This window comes from Cavia porcellus, unplaced genomic scaffold (assembly GCF_034190915.1).
Source record: "Cavia porcellus strain 051 isolate PalLab524CR breed Dunkin Hartley unplaced genomic scaffold, mCavPor4.1 scaffold_5, whole genome shotgun sequence".
Lineage (NCBI taxonomy): Eukaryota > Metazoa > Chordata > Mammalia > Rodentia > Caviidae > Cavia > Cavia porcellus.
The window spans coordinates 48,510,640-48,530,808 of NW_026947488.1; the positions used below are offsets into that span (position 1 = coordinate 48,510,640).

General features: G+C 41.0%; 2 long non-coding RNA genes across 6 annotated transcripts in view; one reads left to right on the forward strand and one right to left on the reverse strand.

Moving 5' to 3' along the window:
- LOC106029041 (uncharacterized) overlaps positions 1–20,169 on the reverse strand; it is a 129,292-nt gene that overhangs the window by 31,959 nt on the left and 77,164 nt on the right. For 4 of the 5 annotated variants that reach the window (XR_010047520.1, XR_010047523.1, XR_010047522.1 and 1 more), the window contains exons 2-5: positions 13,390–13,467; positions 12,861–12,928; positions 7,221–7,337; positions 4,695–4,835 (exon numbers count right to left, since the gene is read on the reverse strand). This is a non-coding gene — a long non-coding RNA (uncharacterized LOC106029041). Of the gene's footprint in view, positions 1–4,694; positions 4,836–7,220; positions 7,338–12,860; positions 12,929–13,389; positions 13,468–14,909; positions 17,175–20,169 lie in introns of those variants that run through there. The other variant, XR_010047521.1, reaches the window with a different exon arrangement.
- Positions 1–20,169, forward strand: part of LOC134476075 (uncharacterized) — an 88,549-nt gene that overhangs the window by 30,422 nt on the left and 37,958 nt on the right. The window lies entirely within an intron of this gene.

The following is a 20,169-nucleotide window of genomic DNA, read 5'->3' on the forward strand; positions in this document are numbered from 1 at the left end:
ATTTTCTGAGTATGGGTTCTATACTGATGTGTATTGGTTCAAGCCCATAATTCTTGTCCTTAAGACTCTTTCTATCTACTTAAATACTTAAGTAGTTAGGAAAAAATTAAATAAAGCTAAACTGTCAGATGAGGACATAGAAATCTTACCATCTTTGACAGACCTGTCTTGTGACTCCCAAAATGGGGCAAGGTATATAGAATTCTAAAATGTATTTTGCCATAGACTTAATCTGATAACATACTATTGCTGTACTCGGCATTGTTCTCTTTCAGGAGCCTCAACTTCCCTCAGTGACAAATGGCCATTCCCTTTAGTAAGTTCCACAGTCATGTACAGTCATGTACATGTACATAAGTTCCACAGTTATGTACAGTCATGAAATACTCTTTAGTAACATCTCTCCCCTGAGAAAACTCACAAAATTACCTCCACTTGGTGCTATCCCAGGGCCCACAGTGACCCCTACTCTATTGGTGTGAATTTGAGTTATGTTTCTCACTAGCTCATATCCTTTAACATCAAAGCTTTATGTAAAGACACAAAGCAAAGCCACGTCATTGATGCTCTGGATATTGAGGCACACACTATTTAGAATTGAGTCTAGAGAAGAAATTAGCTGAAGCCCTTGCCAGGGAACCCACAAAGGCAGTACTGGGGTGAAGGGATACAGGAATTCTATGGAGGTAGATCTGGTTGGAGAGACCTTCAAACCCAAAAGGATGTTTCCCACATCTCAGAGTCTGGGCTAAACAGTCACTGTCTTAAATTTGCTCTGGGGCTGTGAATGGGTGCACTGTTGTATATTAAGCTGGGACCCCAGTCAGACAAGTAGAAAATCATTTGTCCAGCAAGAGTAACTGATTCACGCTGAATATTTAACTAAAGTAAATAAGGCCTAAAGGAAATAAAAATCAGGTCTATTTAGTTAGGAACATCACACATGAGTTACAAGTGGTGTTCCCTGGCCCCCTGTCTGCTCACCCACCAGCCCAACACTCAGGTCTCTGGTCCTTACCCTCTCCTTGGCATTTCCTCTGATACTAGAACATTCCCTGTATGTGGTAATTCTAGTGAGGAACAGGCTGAACTCAAAGTCACTAATTCCATTTGACAACCAGTCAGGATATGCAGGTCTTTATTTGGAAACTGCTCCTGGTCCAAAAATGTGCCAAGATCTGGGAACTCTCCCTAGGGCCAGGATAGCCAATCTGAGGCTCTCAGCCCTGGGAAACTCCAGCAACAGAGGAAAGTTTGGTTACACACTCGTCACTTTGCATCGGGTCTGCATAGACCCCTGTAGCAGCCCGAATCCCATCAGAAGAGTCAGTTTCATGTCTGAGAAGTTATCCTGAGGCAGAGGATTCCCTTTGCTGGGAACTGCCCTCCCCAAGACCCTTCCCTGCCCACCCCAGCACCCCAAGGTGGCTTTCTCAAAACCCCTGGAAAAAGACTGGGCTTGGTCATATCTTCAACCTTGACTTTAAGACATGAAACCCTACTCTTAGCAAGGACGGAACCACAGGAGAACCAGAGCACTCTTGAGTAGGAGTGACATAGACATAGCACTATGACCTCCACTCACCACACTCTTGCTCTAAGATTAATCAATTGCTTGTTCTTTTCTCCTGAGCCAATATAACCTTGATATCCTTTCTCATGGTCATCAATAGGAGCAGGAATCTGAGATGAAGCTCACTCTCCATGCTTGTTCAGGAGGTTAGAATGTGTTATTAAGAGTAAATTGTGGAACCAAGTGTGGCAGCACATGCCTAAAATCCCAGCACTCTGCTGGGCTAAGGCAGGAGGATTGCACATTTTAGCTCACCCTGCACAATTCAGCAAGACTTAGTCCAAAATGAAAAATGAAAAAGCAGCTGAGAGTGCAACTCCCTACAAACGCCCTGGGCTCAATCCCCAGCACAGAAAAAAAAAAGGAGTGCCCCATGGAAGACACATGAGCTGTAGTAGCTGTGAAGGAGGGAAACGTGTTTTATTCATTCATTTAGCTTAATTCATCAGATACTGACTGTGCAGTTACCATTGTTGAGCAACAGTTGTTCTAAAAGCTGGAAGACCAAGTCAATGGATGTATGTGGAGGAGAGAGACAAATAAGGACACAATGCTATGCCCTTGTGTATGGTAAAGGTAGGGAGAAAGTGCCATGGAGTTCACATTAGGCACAACCAAATAAGACTGAGGGGCCAGAGGAAGCAGCTTAGAGAAGGTACATTTTTAAGGAAGAAAGAAACTAGCTGAATTTGGAAGTAGGCTGGGGAGGCATAGCAGACTATCAGAATCATTTGTATAAAGACACAGATGTACAACAGTTACTAGGGAGGCTGGATGATTAAAGCAAAGGGCACCAGGTGGACACGAGAGGAAGTAAGCTTTCGTGTGTATTTCTCAGAACACTAATGTCACAAAAATATAATGGGGGAGTGTTTAAGGTGAATTTAAGCTTCTGTGTGTGCAGAAGGGCTCTGTGGTGTGGGAGACAGAAACTGGGACTCCTGAGGGGGGCGATGGTGGGCCAGGCACATCAGCATCAGTGGGCAGCTGGTTACAAATGAAATTCTCAGACTTTCTGGGGATGAGGCCTGAGGATTTGGGCTTGCAAATGCAGATTTTGACTCTGATGCAGGATAAACACACAGACGTGCTGCTCCAGAATTATAGTCATGTAAGTACATCATTGATTCTGCGTATATCTCCCTGGGGTATCTTCACCGTTCCCAATCACCACAGCCTTTCCCCCACTCCACTAGGCACCACCTCCTCCTGATTTAAGAGTCCTTCAATGTCCCTCTCTCCCCAGATTTCAGCCTCTGCATTCAGGTGTGGTTTTGATCCAGCCCCCCATATCCAGCCATCTGTCCTCATGCACTGGGAGCTTGTCAGTCTAAGAGCCTGAATTCTCTAGTCGGTAATGAAAGGCCCAGAAGTGGTGTGACAGTGACCATGATGTTGGAAGTGCATACCAATCTATTCAGCAGATGGACTTTTATTTTCTGTATCCCCCGGGCACAAATGCAAGGCCAGGCCCTAGAGTCAGCAGCCTGGGCTCACATCCCGGCTTCTCCTCCCTCAGGCTGTGGGAGTTTTCCTTGAGTTATTTACCATCTCTGTGCCTAGTTCCCTTTGCTATAAAACAGAGATTATAATAGTACCTACCTCACTGGACCTGGTGAGGAAAAACAGGCAAAGAGTTTATACAGGCAAATGCGTTCATACAGGCAAAGCACTTGAAGCAGTGCCTGGCTCAGTGACTATTACTATTATTAGGACACTATTCACCAACTGCAGCCACCAGTCTCAAGTCTGCCCCTGTCTTTGCTGCCTGGCCCACCAGACACATGACAGCTTCATGCTAAATTGGAAACTGTCTTCTTCAAAAGTCCCTGGTGTTCCCATCATCAGCATTGACTTTAAGCATCTTGTCACCCTCCCCTTTCAGCAGTAGAATGCTTTGTCCCCAAGTGGTCTCTTGTAGGTAACAGAGAACCTGGTTGGGTTGAGCTCAGGAGACATGGAGGCCTTTCCATCCTCCTCCTTGACTTTTCTTATCCCTGAAAAGACAACACTAGGAACTCTGGGACCAAGGTGTCTAGCATGAAAACCTCTGGCCTGTGACATTCAAACAGTCCATCAGGGTGCTCAATTCCTCCAAGGTCATGGTCATTGGGGGACTAATCTCCGTGTGCCATCCCTTTGTGCGTTTGGCTGGGGCTGCTCATGCGGTACCCTTCCAGATGGCCTGGTGTTCCCACCTAACTGGTCTCACTCAGCTCTGTCCTTCCAGTCAGCCCAGCCCTGGGGACCACTCCTTCCTCACAACCCTGATCCTTCTTGTATTTGTCACACACCCTTCCCAAAGGCAGGGAAGGGACCCTGGGGAGCCCTGAGAACAGAGAAACCCAGGAGGAGCTATTTCCAACTCAGAAAGTTCTGGCCAGCTGCCCAGGCTTTGTTCTGATTTCTGATGTCCTTCAGAATTTTCTCATCATATTTCCAGGAAAAGTATAATGAAGGCTTCATTTTCCCTCCCATTTTAATATCTTTTTTGTGTTTTCTGATTATAAAAGTAATATGTGATCAATATATTGGGAGATATAAGTAAAACACAAAAAACTATAAAACATTAAACAAGGTATAATGCCTCTGTACAGAGATAGGCTGGTTAATAATTTGGTACTTCCTTTGAGCATTTTTCTATGAACACATTCACATTCATACACACAGCTCGGACTACAGATGCAATGATACATCTGTAGGTTATATACCATTGGAGATTCTTTAAAAACAAAATTTTCAATAGTTGAAAAGCATTCCTTCAATTGGAGGCATTTATTCAATAAACATTACATAACATTTATTGATCACTTACTATGTGTAAGTTTGGTGCTGACATATGCAGTAAAAATAAGATACGAGTTTAGTCTGAGAGCACTAACAGTCTATAGTAGAAGGTGGATTTATAACAAATGAACTTGAAAATAGAACTAAAATTGCAAGTTATACTGGTGTGCTAAGGAAAATGCTCTCTTAGAAAATGCTATTTCATTTGAGATCCTAAAAATGAATAAAGTTAATAAAATCAGGAGTAGGGGATAATAATTCAGATTATGTTCAGTTTTGCTGCATTCATACTGCATAGCAATCAAGCAAAATCTCAGTAACTGACAAGACTTACTTCTCTCCCTCCCAGGTCTGGGCTTTGGCAGGAGTCCGAGTAATCTTGGCTGGGCTCTGCTGTGCTGGCTCCAAGCTACAGGTTGGTCTTGGGTTTGCTCCAAGAGTGTCATTCAGAGCCAAACAGCTCCAGGGACATGCTCTGTCATGGCAGATGACAAAAGTGGGAAAGGTCAAGACCAACTTCCTGTGTATGTTTACAGCCCCAGCATCAAGTCTGTTAACTGTATCAGCCAAATCTCAAGGTACCAGAGTCAGAAATGATGCCCTATCTTGTCCATAGAGAGGCTATGCAGAGGGTAAGGGTGGCCACTTACCATAGAAACAAAGTGAAGAACTGGGAGAAATAACACCCTCCCCTTAATAGGTGAAAGAAAAGACTTGAGTGAGTCAAACAAGAACTAGAAAAAAGGCCACAGTGGGGTGATGATGATGATATTAGAGAGATAGCAAGGAAATTTAAACTTCATTTTCACTGCATAAATGCCAAACTACAAGATTCTTTAAAAGAGGTTGATAAGGAGATGATGTGGCTAACCTCATGGAGCACCCATTCTCAACACTGTTTTCCCATGTCTTTCTCTAATGAAGCACTCAATTTCCAAGACTCCCTTGCAGCTAGCACTAGTCATGTGATAGAGCTCTGTCATTGGGATAAAAGTTTGTGCTCAATAAGAAAAGTTTCTAGGAATTCTTTGGATTACCTAATAAGAAAGGGCACTAAACTGTTCAACACATTAGCCAGGAGGTGAAGACCATGAAGAAAGGTGGAGGCCCACCATCCCTTTGAGTGCCTGACCCAGTGATCTAAGTATCTCCATGAAGCACCTCTGAAGGTCCCACCACCTCCCAGTAGCACCATCTTGGGGACCAAGCCTTTAAGACATGGGGGACAAAAGGCATCTAAGCTATGCTGCACCATCCCCAGAAAACCAAAATTATAGTGATAAAAAGCAGAGAAGCTGTTTCCAACTTTGAGAATTGGAGAAGAGAATGATTCTTTTGTATTCATGAGACTGTTTTGAGGACAGTAGAACTACTTCATATCTTGACTGATGGTGACTGCATGACTCCATGCATTTATCAAAACAGAACTCTATACTAAAATGATGGGTTAACTTCATCTTAGCTTTAAAAATGAATATGAATGTAAATAAAACTTCCCAATGAATCTGGCCATGTGAAAGTCACTGGTGATTTTCAGAAAAGCAGTCTGCAGGAGGAAGGGCATGGCAACCAGGCTGAAGAGGCACAGCAGTGTGAGGCAGTGAGAAAGGGAGACAGAAGAAAGACATACAAGTAGTAACAGGCAGGAAGGGGAAGGGCAAAAGCTGAAGGATGTAACGGGCCCGTGGTCAAAGTCAGGGTGTTTCTTAACCTCAGGAACCCAGGGCTGAGTTTTCTCCAGTACTAGGTGCAAGGCCACTTTTGCCAGCAGATTGTACAAAGCCCATCTCTTGTCATTTCCCTTTGGTCTCTGATCCCCACAGTCTCCCACACTAGAATGCTGGAGTGTGCATGTGTACATCTTTGTAAAGATGAAATGTTATTCTTTTATATTTGTGCTTTTAATTCATGTAAATGGTATTGTGAAGTTGGTCTTGTACTATTTTTCTCTCCTTCATTCAACATGGTTTTGAATGCTCCTCTTCCATAGCTCAGACTCTCTGCTCTGAGAGCTGTGTAGCAATCTTCAGGGAGTGTCCACTGAATGGTGCCCATCCATTTTCCCTGCCACGGACTCAAGGTGGCCTCCAGCTGTTGTGATGGATGTGTGTGTGTGTGTGTGTGTGTGTGTGTGTGTGTGTGTTGCCTTTCAGATCATGGGTCAATTCACTTGAATATGCCCCCAAGGGTGGAACAGCGAGTGTCAGTGTACTAAGCCTCAGTCCTAACTCTCAGAGCCTTTCCCAAGTAACCCTGCTTATTTCTGCTGTCACCAACACTGTGGGACACTAAGAGTGGTCCTGGTTTTCCCAAAGAGACATTTGGGACAATTAGGATCATTTCTTCCTTCACTCAGGCTCCCACAGAGGAAGGCAAGGTGGTACATATACACAATGGAGTATACTCAGTCATAAAGGAGGATGAGTTAGGGTCATTTTTAGGAAAATAGATGCATCAAGAGACCAGAATGTTAAGTGAAATAGATCAGACACTAAGGTTAAATATTATGTAGTTTCTTTTATAAGAGAAACCCAAAGTTTAAATAATTTAAAGAAAAAATTTAAAATGATAGGAAAAGGAAATATTTTATGGTGATGGGAAGGGGTTCTGGAGATGAGGAAGGAGAGAGGGATACAAAAAGGGTCAAGATGCGATATGTATGTATACCAGTCCCCAACAATAGATATATTTATTTGTATTATAAATGTATAGTAGTAATTTTTTTTTTTTTTTGCTACTGGGGCTCGAACTCACAACCATGAACTTACAAAGCAGGCACTTATGCTGCTGAGCTAAATCCCCAGCCCTTAATTTTTTAAAAAATAAAATTGTTTAAAAAATTAAATGGCACACAACTTACCCAAGATGGCCTCATAAAAGATGGAGGGACATGGGCACTGGAGTACTGCCATCCTGCAGAGCCAAATGACAGTGGAAAGGTTTACAGCTGCCATCCAAGTGGCACACATTCAAGGCTCTGGGAGAAAGCAGATGACAGAGCACGGGGTCTCACCAGGTCCCTCATGCCTCAGGAGTCCATGTGTTCCCTGAAATTCCAGATCCGGAATCTCAGAGAGAGCTGCTCCAGCTGAAGCAAGCATAGGGACAAGAGGACCTCCTCTCCTCCAGGTGGCCTCCACAGAGCTCGGAATGGCTGCTCGCTTGAGATACTGGCTCCGTCTGAACTCAGGTTACCTCTGGGTTCCAGGAGCACAAACTTCAGAGGGAATCTGGACGTGAAGAACTTTTATATCAATAAAAAATTAAAAGCCATACTTTAATCAATTCCTGGTGATTGGCTATGTTGAGAAGATAAATTTAAAATTTTAAGTGTATAGAAAATCAAACTATGAGAGACATGAATATGCACCAATAGATTTTTTCCCAGAGGTATGGAGTCTAAAATAGGTATTTCCCACAAGTAGAGCCTGAGGTGAGGATTTTGATAGAAGTAGTTTATTTAGGAGATGGTCCAAGAAGTACTAGTAGAGGAGTGAAAAAGAAGGGCAGGGAAGAAAAGTCAACAAGATGTTGCTTGGGCAGCTGAAACTCAGTCCTGTTTGGGGCTGGCGGAGTACCACTGGGATTTTTCCCACTCAAGCAGCAAGGAACCTGGGGTGTTCCTGAGCCAACTCTGTCCTGCCCATCACTTCATTGAGAGAGATGCTTTGTGGATTCTTAACTCAAGGGCACTTCTGGGAAGCCCCACACATCCTCCTACTCCCAGAGGGGAGTTCAGCTTGACAATCTGGGGCATTTGCTGGAGGAAGCCACTGACATTGCAGACATGGTAAGTATGGGAATCACACAGAGAGGGCTCCACTGTGCTGGGAAAATAAGTGCTCTTCGTAGCCTCTTGGTGGAGATTTTTCCAGTTGGGTTTGGTTCTCATGACACTGGAAAATTGGCAGAGACTGAGGTTGGCATCACAATGATGCTAATACCAAGACATTTTCTCCTACCCTTTCTTGGACACCACTGAAAGGAAACTACATTCAACAGCAATAATGCAAATAACAAGCTTCTGTTGGGATGCCTGCATTGGGGGATCCCTCTGTTTCTGGTAGTTCTGAATCTGTTGAGCGTGTAACAGTGCTGTGCTAATCTTATGTGTCCCGTTAACTCTTCTTTCTATAAAAAATGAAGCACCCAACTTGGGACAAATTCTACTTTGACATCTTGAAGAAGCTACACTAGATTGGCTGTAGAAGCGACTTAATCTCTAGTAGGCACAGGAGTGAGATCACCTTAGTTGAGACAGCAAAGTGAACACTGACAGGAGTCATCTGAGAACTTTAATTTTGTGGAATTCTTAACAATTTATTTTCTGTATCTTGGGCTATATTTGAAAGTGGGTGCTGAGTGTTTGATAATGGGATGTCAAATACTATTACTCAAGTTTGGAACTGTTTTATAGCACCATTATGATAATGGAGTTATTAAGTCTATCATTATGTGACCTCCACCAAGCTATTTTGTGTAACAAGCATCATCTGAGATGGAACACAAACAGTAGGTTGTCAGTATAGGCTGTGGGTGTTAGAGTTGAATAGTTAATGTATAGGCTGCTCTATTTCAGTCTTTAGGGAAATGATTGCCCTCCTTGTGTAGTATATGATTTAAAGGTTCTTTTGGTGGCAGAACACAGCACAATGACATGTAGATGAAAGGCAGAACTCTGTAACTTACAGCTCCAAATTAGAGAAGGCTGCCTGTGGCACCACAGGAGGTTGTACCTGGGTACAGGTTAGCAGCAGGCTGGAGAAGTAGAAGTGGCTTTTGTACAAGTGAGGTGATGTTAGCTAAGGTTTGCAGACTCTCTGCAAATTGACTAATATGAGCAATTTTGTGGGCTCTAAGTCACACAAGCTGTCTCTAGTTATCTGATACCCGGCCATGACTGGGTCAACACAGCATTTATATTTTCAGTGCAAGGACCAAGTCCAGGTCCCTCCACATACTAAGCAGTCCACCTACCACTGAGATATATCACCAGGCCCTCAAGAAAGCATGTGATAAAGAACACCGTTATGGCTTAGATCTAGATGTCTCTCCAAAACCGTATGTGCTCATAGGTGGGGTTTTTCAGAGCTGGCTAGGTCTAGGGTAATGATCCTGGGATTAAGGGTGTATGATAGTCCACTCATTAATTTAGCATAGTGATGGTGTGGGTGGGAGGACCTATCATGGGTGTGGGTGATACCACCCAATAGGCTTGCAGCCTGGGTGGGATAAAAGTTCAAAAAGCTTCTCTGCTTTGCTGCTTCCTGCCTGCTATACCATGGACTGTTTCTCTCCTACAATGCTCCCCTGCCATGCCAACCAGTCTTGGAAACAGCTGGTAATGGACAGAAACCTGTACAAATTGTGAGCTAAAACTAACCTTTCCTCCTTTAACTTTTGAATACCGGATATCTTGTCCCCGCAATGAACTAAAATAAGAACCATATTATGCTTTGATTACATGACAACAAAATAGAAATAATGGTTGTCATTGGAGTGACAGTGAGTGTTCCATAAATCAGTGCTGATTTCTTCCATTAAGGAAGCAATCACATCTTTGGTTGGCCTAAATTTAGACAGGATATACAAGTGGATAAACCTTGGGTGTCTTAAGGTGCACCACCCTTCCCTGCTTTCCTGCACACCAAGTTGGTCACTTCAGATTGTGGAGAGACAAGCACATTCTTGGGAAGAAGCCTCTGACCTCCTCTCCACCCCTATGCATTTGTTTCCATGGAAATAACAGTGACTCTGGTAGGATGAGAGAGTGCAGGTGACTCACACCCTTCCTCTGTCTCTAGATTCCATCCAGATCCTTTCTCCTTCACTTGGTGAACTGTTTCAGGCTTTGTGTCTGGATAGAGAAAAGCCTTAGCTGCACCTGTGAACAAGTGAGCACATCTGTCTATCTCATGTGTGGAACATGTTTATTGATGCTTTTATCACTGAGAATTCAGGATAACAGAGCTGGCTCACTCCAAATTCTTGGAAGTTAGCAAGACAGAGGAAAAAGAAAGCATCTCAAGGCACACACAGGAAGAAACATGTCACTGTCACATCTATGAATCAAGCCTTGTCTGTGACTATGTCTAACTTCAAACAGGCAGGGGGTGCAACTTTCCCAGTACTTGGAAGGAGAAAGGCACAGAACATTTACAAACATCTGTGATGGCTGCTACCATCCGCTCTCATCCAGTGAGATATTTTTAATATTTTAAAATAGTAAATGTTTCCTTCTTCCAGTGGCAATCATCCAAACTTGCTCTTCATCATCTTCTACCATGTAGTTTCTCAGCCATGAATATACAACCCGCCTTTTGCCTGATGTCACTCTGTCAGATTTAAATAAAACTGGCTTGAGTCTCCGACTTTCCTCCTGTGGGAAGTCCAAGGTCTCCCTGCGAGCATCCTGCAAGCCCTTGGGGCCACCTCCCCTACTCACCATCAGCAAATCTTGGCCTCATTTGTATGTCATCTGCAATAATTTTTGTTTCCTTCCCATTCCATTCCAGCATGAAACTCAGGCTCTTTTCTGTGATTTCCTTTACTTTGCGCGAAGCACCCTTTGCAGAGACACACATCATAACCACACACACCCCGAACCTGAGTGTCAACCATTCCTATTCTCTGGCTCTTTGGATCATCTGTTTTGGAAATTTCTCTCTGTACCTTCCGTTACAGGTGAAAGCCCTCATCACTGTGTCACCTTTCTCTTTCCAGCTACTTTATACCTTTTATCGTAGCAATAGCAGAGCTCCCCATTTCCTACTTGGCTCCAGACATATACTGTCACACACACAGACTCCCAAAGTGTCTGCTAATCGCTGACCCACATTCTTCAGGTCTTGAGTGGCTCAGAAGACCTGGAAGAGACTGAAATTCCCATTGTCCTGGCCCTACTCCAGCCCCAGACTACTCCGTGAAAAAAGGGGAGCAGTACAGAGATTTATGTGCCCACTGATGCAGGTATTTCTGCCTACCCCTTGCCTTTGCCCTTAAAAGGCAGCAAATGCTAAAGCCAGTTTTAGTTTTAAATAACTCTTACTCTCTCTTAAATACAGACACACTTGTGTTATGAAGCAATCACATGCCAATGTCAAGTACCATGCCCTATCAGAAATGTAAGTGGATGGTACTGTGTTTATTCTCATATTATTGATGCAGAAACTGAGGCCCGGGGAGGACAAGATGTTTGCCAGAGTCCCCCACACACTTGGTACAAGACTGCATTTCTGATCAAGTGTGTTTTACAGGTGCAGTCTTCCATCAAAATACTTCAGACAAAGAAGGGAAAACATTACCTGTAGGTGCGTCTCCTGCTATCACATGCCTTTTGTCTCGTTTTAAGAGTAATTTTATTGGTACATTTGGGTATACATAATGATCATATTCATCACAGGGAATTTGTACTTGTTCATAATACATCCTGATTCTTCTTTTCCCCCCGGTTCCCTCCTTGTTTTCAACTCCTCTTCCCTCCCTGATTTGCAAATGCTTTGTTTCCATTTTTTCCTTCTATTCTCTTTCTTCCTCTTCCTTACTTTGCCCTTCTGCCATCCCTTGCTCCTTTTTCCATCTGAACATTTTCTTCCTATTTCCCAATATCTGTTATACACTTTGGACCTTATTTACACGTTTGGTTTCTCACACCACAGAAACATGCAATATTTAAACATGTATGTGATTTATTTTACCTAAGAGTATGGTCTCATAGTGCATCTATTTACCTAGAAATGTCTCAAGTTTATCCTTATTTACAAAGGAGTGGTATTCTGTTGTATAAAAACACCACACAACTTCCCTATGCATTCATCTGTTGATGGGTACTTGGGCTGTTTCCAAGAGTTTTTAGTAAGACATAAAGAAGGAGAGTAGTTGGGGCAAATGAAACCTCTAATTTTAGTTTTTTGAGGAATCTCCACACTGACTTTCCTAGTGATTGCAGCAATCTATACCTCCACCAATAGTGGAGAAGAGTTCCTTTTTCCCGATATCTCTGCCAACACTTGTTATTGGTTGATTTCTTGAGAGTAACCATCTTTTCTGTCAGTGTTGCTTTAACTTGCATCTCTTGAATAACCAGTGATGTTGAACATGTTTTCATATATTTATTTGTTGTTTGTACCTCTTCATCTGAGAAGCGTCTATTCATTTCAGATGCTCGTTTTTGGGTGGGATCTTTAAATTTAGGGTATCTGATTTTTTGAGTTCTTTATATACTCTAGATATTAGTCTTTTGAGTAGCAGGAGCAAAATCTTTTTCCCAACTCTGCGGGTTTTCCAATTATAGTACATACAGTGGTTTCTTTTGCTGTGCAAAAGCTTTTTAATAAGATGAGATCCCAGTTGTAATATTTCCTGTGCAATCAAGGCTTTGTTCTTAGAGTCTTAGCCTACATCTACTTCTTCAACATTCTACCTATCCTGTCTTCTAGCAAGTTTAGTGTTTCTGTTTTAATATTTATATGTTTGATTCTTTTTTGCTTTACTTGAGTACCTGCCTTTTATCTTGATCCCGAAGTCTAGTTGCAAGTGAACAAAGGGAACAAACCTCTGTGTGCTGAGCTGGACAGAAGAGAGAAAAGATGCAAAAAGCATTAGTATTTGAGCTTCCTGAGCTGACTCCTGGGTCAGGAGAAGCAGCACCCTCATATGTGCCCTGCACCCTGCAGTGTGTCAGGAGAGAGCTCAGTGAGGGTGAGGGCAGGCTGTGCAATATTTAAACATGACTGCTGCCAGGAGAGGTTGCCAAGTTCTGTCTGTCCATAGAGGTGAGTTGAAAAACATTTCCTTACACTTTTCCCTTATGTAGCAAGGAGCATGCTGCTGCCAAGCTCCATGCTTTGTGCTCTAGGCACCCTCACACCCACTCCCCAGGCTGATCAGGTGCCTCTTTTCCCACTACACTTGAAGTCATTACCCCTCACCTCCGGCAATTGCAACAGCCTCCCTATTATGGAAGAATAGATCCAAATAGTTTCACTTTGCAAGTGGAGAAACAAGTTCCAGGGAGGGGAAAGACTCACCTTAGATCTCCCATCTCTTTACTAGGGTGAGCTGAGTCCCCAAATCATTTTCAATCCAGTCCGAAATGCTCCCGGCTCCTAGAGTTGAGTGACATAGCAGACATCAGCCACCCACAAACTCTCACAGACAGAATCAGGCTCCCCAAATCCACCTGTTTTTAGCACGGGTCTCATTTGTGGGTGCAACATTTCACTTCCTTCCTTGACTATCTGGGGTTGGAAATAGCTTCGTCACACAAAAATGTTACCCTCTACTTTTTGAGACAGCATAATACATAATTTTCCCGAAAAATTACTTTGCAAATAGAATTATAAAGGGAAAACTCCAGATCCAGTCCTGCATTCTCACTAGTAGGATGCCCAAGTCGACTATATCTGATGAAAAAATACCGTGTATTTTCCCTACAACACTTTTTCCCAAATTCTACATTTTTTTAAGAACATGAAGGAATATAATTCATACAAGGCTAGATATCAAAAACAACTCCCCTCAGCAGCAGTGCAGGAACAGCTACAGTCTTCAGCCTCTGAGCTTGGCCCAGGACTCAAGAGCAGATCTGTGGCAAACCTTCTACACCCTTTGATTCCCTGGCCATGGACACCACCATTTTGCAGTGTGATGGGAAGAGTTCCAAAGATCTGGATTCAAATCCAGTCAGTGAATGCTGAAGGGTCTGGGCAGTTGGCTCATTTTCTTTGAGATTCAGCCTCCTTTCTATATGACCAAGACAACAAAAACAAGGCCAAAAGGTGAGGAGGATAATGTGAATTCATCGTAACATTAAGGGCATCCAGTCATATGCTGGATATTCTAAGTACTGGGCTCTAGGGTGGCTGACACTGGCTGCTCTGAGTCCATCAAATACATTTCCCATGCTGTGACCACCAGGAAGGGTGGGATGTTAATGACCTAAGCATGGCCAATCAGATATTCCAGCCTGGGAATCCAAATCTAAGTAGAGTGACAGAAAGAACCGAGGTCCACTGAAGTTTCCTTCACATGACCAGTGTTCTGTTGTGGATGCCAAACATGAGCAGATAAGCCACAACAGAGGTGCCAACTGCCTCTGGGACAAGGTGTCCATTGACTGGGGCAGACAGCTCCTATGCGACCTGTCTGTTCAGTTTTCTATGAACTTCCCAGACCCTCTGATAAATTCTGTTCATCAGAAATAGTTTCTGTTGCTTCCGATCAATGGTTCTAACCCACAGCCTCTCTCAAATGCTTTAATCTGAAGATGGAGCAAAACTAACACTTAAACATGAATTGTTTGTGAGCTGTTGGCCAAGTAGGAAATGAACCATCTGGGTCTGCAGAAGGTGACTTTGCCATACTTCCTAGACTTCCAACTCTGTCTCCCAGGAAGTGAGTTATTCCTGGCTACTTGCTAACAAATGGTCAGCATCCAACTCCTAACCAGCCATAAGTTACTAATGTGTCCAAGATTTGAGTCTTAATAGGACTCAAAAGGCACACAAATTAAATGGAATTTTCTGTTTACCTGGAGCTTTCTAGTTACCTTAAAATTCAGTTCCTAGTGGAGAGATAGAATAGCTGCTTGATTCTTCCCCTTTAATCACCATTTTTTAAAAACAGTTGCTTTAAATGCTGTCTCTCTCTCTCTCTTTCTGATAAGCCAGCTGTAAATGAGATTGGTCTAGATGCTGGATGATTCTGCATTATACCAGAAAGATGTAAAATGAAATGAAATGTAAAAGAAGCACACTGCAAAACACCTTGATTTCACTTATTATATATTACATATATAATATGTAATATATATATACACAATGCATACACAGGGAAAGAGCTGGAAAGATATGCGCCAATGTTCTGCAAAATGGAGTCCTGTGAGTGTGAGAATGTCTTAATTTTTAGATGTTTTCACTCACCCATGTTTTCTAATTTTGTATAATTTATGTGCATTGCTTTGGTATTAGCAAAAGGCTATTTTTTATTAGAGAAGTGCAGTAAACCAACACTTGGTATAGACTAGGCACTCCAGAAATAGAATCATTAAAAGAGACAACCTTTCTAAGATGACTATTCACAAATACTTGGTAGTTAATAATTACTTTACAAAGATGATACACCATGTAAAGCAATTTTGGAGACAATAAATATTTGGCTACAACCAGATACCTTAACTTTTTCAATCACTACTTAGTCTAAATTTGTTTTGCTACATCTGATTTATAATCAGACACTTTTTCTCCCCTGTATTTCATAGCTATCTTTCTATTTCAATAAATAGAAATATACAGCCTCATCTTTCATAGATTTAAGTTTCCCAGTGTATGAATGTTCCATCACTTATGTCAAGGGTTTTCAACCTCAGAACCATTGACATTTGGACTAGATAATTCTTTGTTGTAGGAAGCTGTCCTGCACATGAAAGGATGATTATCAATATCCTTGGTCTCCTCCCACAAAATGCAGTAGCTCTGCCTTCCCCCAATGTCAAAGAGAAATGTCTCCAGGCACTGCCAAATGCCACCTAGAGGACACACACACACACACACACACACACACACACACACACGACAACCACTACTTTAACTGTTTCCTTGATGATAGATGAATAGGTTGTTATACAATTTCCCTATTACAAACAATGGTAATATTAATAAACCTATTGGACATAAGTCTATCTGTAGCTATTTGTCTGATTATTTTTAGAACATTTTCCTAGAAATACAACACTGTATCAAATATGCTAGATACATTTAAGGATATATTAGAACAAAGCACTGTCCCTACAGGTTATATGCCTATAGGTAAATAGGTGCCACTACTGTCACTTTTGGGTGTCAATGTTCTGATTAACAGTGGCCAATTCAAGTGTTTAAACATACTGTGTAGATATTGTTTTCCATATAAAAGGTGGAATACTTAGCATATTTATCATTTATTAGAGTTTCTTCTATTTCTAAGTGTTCATCTAGGTATTTATATACTAATAATATTAACCCCTTGTTTATTACCCCATTTCAAGAACATTTTTAGTAGCTATTTGTTGTTTATGATTTATGTTACTGCACTAAAAAAGTTATTTTTAATTTATAAAATCTTATCCGTTTTCCACTTTTGGTTCTGGACCCAGGGTCTGCTTAGAAAAAGTCTTTTTTTCCTCATTTCTGGAAACTGGGCAGCCGGAGGTGAGTGTCCCCGCACCATCCCAAGCCCTGGGAGTTTAAGATCATTGTTCCCACCAGCCAAGGAACTTCCAGTTTCCTGCCACACTCACAGGTCTTGGGCTTGCCTGCCAAACCTCCAATGACCCTCTCTCAATCCAGGGAACTGGGCGGCCAGAGTCCCAGGAGCTAAGGGCATAGAAGAAGATTTCCAACAGGCCCAGGAGAAGCCTTGGAATAATACTTGAAACATGGAAATATAGGGAAATGACAAAACAAAAGACAAAAATACAATCTCAAATCTCCAGCCCATCCCAAGAAACCTTAGGAGCTATGTAGACAGAAGAAAATATATGCCATATACCTGAAATACTTGAAATACTAGCAACTGAAATAAAGTAGCAATTCTGGGAAGCTTTAAAGGAATTCACACTAGAAATAATCTCCCAGGTAAAAGAAGAAATGATAAAAGAAATGTAAGAGATGCTGAACACATCTAAAGAAGACACAGTTAAAAAATTGGAGGAACAAAACAAAAAGATAGAATTGCTGGATGAGCAATGTAAGAAACAAACAGAATACATGAAGCAGATTCAAAGAGATATACAAGAAACCAAAAATTCCATTGAAAGTTGTAAAAACCACCTCAACAAAGTGAAGATAGAATTTCAGACCTCAAAGACAAGATTGCAGTTAGTGAACAGGAAAGGAAAGATCTTTTAAAAATAACAAGGAATCAGAAAATAATAATTCAACAGCTGTAAGATGATGCAAAGAAAAACAACATAAGATCGATAGAGATAAATGAAAAAGAAGGGGACAACATAAAGGATGTCAAGAGGATATTTAGAGAAGCAATCACTGAAAATTTCACAAACATGACAATGGAAACTGACATCAGTATCAGAGAAGCATATAGAACTCCAAATAGCCATAACCAAAATAAAACTACACCCAGAAATATAATAATCACCATCCCAGAAATCCAACATAAGAATAGAATATTAAAAACTGTCAGAGAAAAAAGACAGACCACCTATAAAGGAAAACCTATCAGAATCACAGCAGACTTGTCAGCACAAACAATAAAGTCAAGAAGAGCATGGAGTGAAGTATTTCAGATCCTAAAGGAAAATAATTTCCAACCTAGACTGATGTACCCTGCAAAACTGTCCTTCAAAACTGATGGAGAAATAAGATACTTCCATGACAAAGAACAGCTGACGAACTTCATAATCACCAAGCCAACCCTGCAAAGAATACTGAATGACAGTGTAGATATACTTAAGAAAAAACCACTAAGCAAAGAAGACAATTAAACAGAATGGAAAGATAAAGATACAACAGCAAAAAGATAACATGTCAACAATAAACCAATATAAAACAGTTATAACCATTAATGTAAATGGTCTCAATGCACCAATTAAAAGAAATAGACTGGCAGGATGGATCAAGAAACAACATCCAACCATATGCTGTCTACAAGAGACCCATCTAACCCAAAAGGATACTCACAGACTGAAAGTCAAAGGATGGAAAACAATACTACATGCAACAGAAATCTCCAAAAAAGAAGGGGTAGCTATTCTGTTTGCAGACAATGTGAACTTTAAACCTGTCAGTTTTGAAGGACAGTTTTGCAGGGTACATCAGTCCAGGTTGGAAATTATTTTCCTTTAGGATCTGAAATACTTCACTCCATGCTCTTCTTGACTTTATTGTTTGTGCTGACAAGTCTGCTGTGATTCTGATAGGTTTTCCTTTATAGGTGGTCTGTCTTTTTTCTCTGACAGTTTAAATAATGATCAGAAGAGATAAAGAAGGTCATTACATACTGGTTAGGGGAAAACTTGAAGAGGAAGAGATAACAATCTTAAATATATATGCACCAAATTCCAGAGCAACTAATTATATAAAACAAGTATTAATAGAAATGAAAAATCAAATTAGTAATAACACAATTATAAGGGGAGACCTTAACACACCATTGACACCAAGGGACAGATCAACCAGACAGAAAATCAGCAAAGAAATAACAGAATTGAATCACACCTGTGAACAAATGGACTTGATAAAACATATACAGAGTGTTCATCCAACATCATCAGAATATACATTCTTCTCAGCAGTACATGGGACTTTCTCTAAAACAGACCATATACTAGCCCACAGAACACATTTAAATAAATTCAAAAGAGTTGAAATTATTCCATGCATGTTATTGGATCATAGCACCAAGAAACTAGAAATTAATGATAAAAGAAACTTCAAAAATCCCACAAACACATGGAAATTGAATAACATACTCTTGGCAATGAGTGGATCACAGAGGAAATTAAAGAAGAAATTAAACAATACCTACAAGCAAACAAAAATACAAACACATCTTATTGGAATCTGTGGGATGCAATGAAAGCTGTCCTCAGAGGAAAATTTATTGCACTGAGTTCCCACATCAGGAAAAAAGAACGAATGCAAATAAATAACCTGGTGCTACACCTCAAACATCTAGAAATAGAAGAGTAAGTCAAGCCCAAAGCCAAAAAAGAGAGGAAATTATAAAAATCAGAGCAGAAATCAATGCAATAGAAACTAAGAAAACAATCCAAAGAAAGAATAAATAAAATTGATAAGCCCCTAGCCAAATTTATTTTAAAAAGGGAAGAAAAAGTTCAAATTCATGCAATAAGGAATGAAAAAACAAAATCACTACAGACTCTATAGAAATACAGACAATCATCAACTCCTATTTTGAAAACCTGGACTCTCATAGGTTTGATAACACAGAAGAAATAGACAGGTTCCTAGAAACATAGGAAGTACCAAAAGTAAGTCAAGAAGATGTAAAACTACCAAATAACCCAATTTCTATTAATGAAATTGAAAATGTAATTAAGTCCTTACCTACAAAGAAGAGCCCAGGCCCAGATGGATTCATTGCGGAATTCTACAAGAAATACAAAGAAGACTTAATGCTGACATTCCTCAAACTCTTCAGTGAAATTGAAAGGGAAGCAATCCTTCCTAAGTCAGTCCTGAAAGCAAGTATTACTCTAATACCAAAACCTGAGAAAGACCCAACTAAAAAAGAGAACTACAGGCCAAACTCCCTAATGAACACAGATGCAAAAACCCTCAATAAAATATTGGCAAATAGGATGCAGAAAATCATCAAGAAGATTATACACCATGACCAAGTGGGATTCATCCCAGGCAGGCAGGGATAGTTCAACATATATAAATCAATAAATGTGATCCACCATATCAATAAACCAAAAGTATGAATCACATGATCATTTCTATAGATGCAGAAAAAGCTTTTGATAAAGTCCAACATTCATTCATGGTAAGAACCTTACAGAAAATTGGAATAGGTGGTCTTTACCTCAATATGATAAAGGCCATCTGTGACAAACTAAGAGCCCAAAACTGAAGGCCTTTACCTTAAAATCAGGCACAAGACAAGGATGTCCCTTATCACCACTCCTATTTAATATAGTACTGGAAATACTAGCCAGAGCATTTAGACAAGGGAGAGAAATAAAAGAGGAAAAGAGGAATTTAAATTATTATTTGTGGATGACATGATGTTCTACATAGAAGATGCCCAAACTCCACTGAAAGACTCCTAGATATAATAAATAA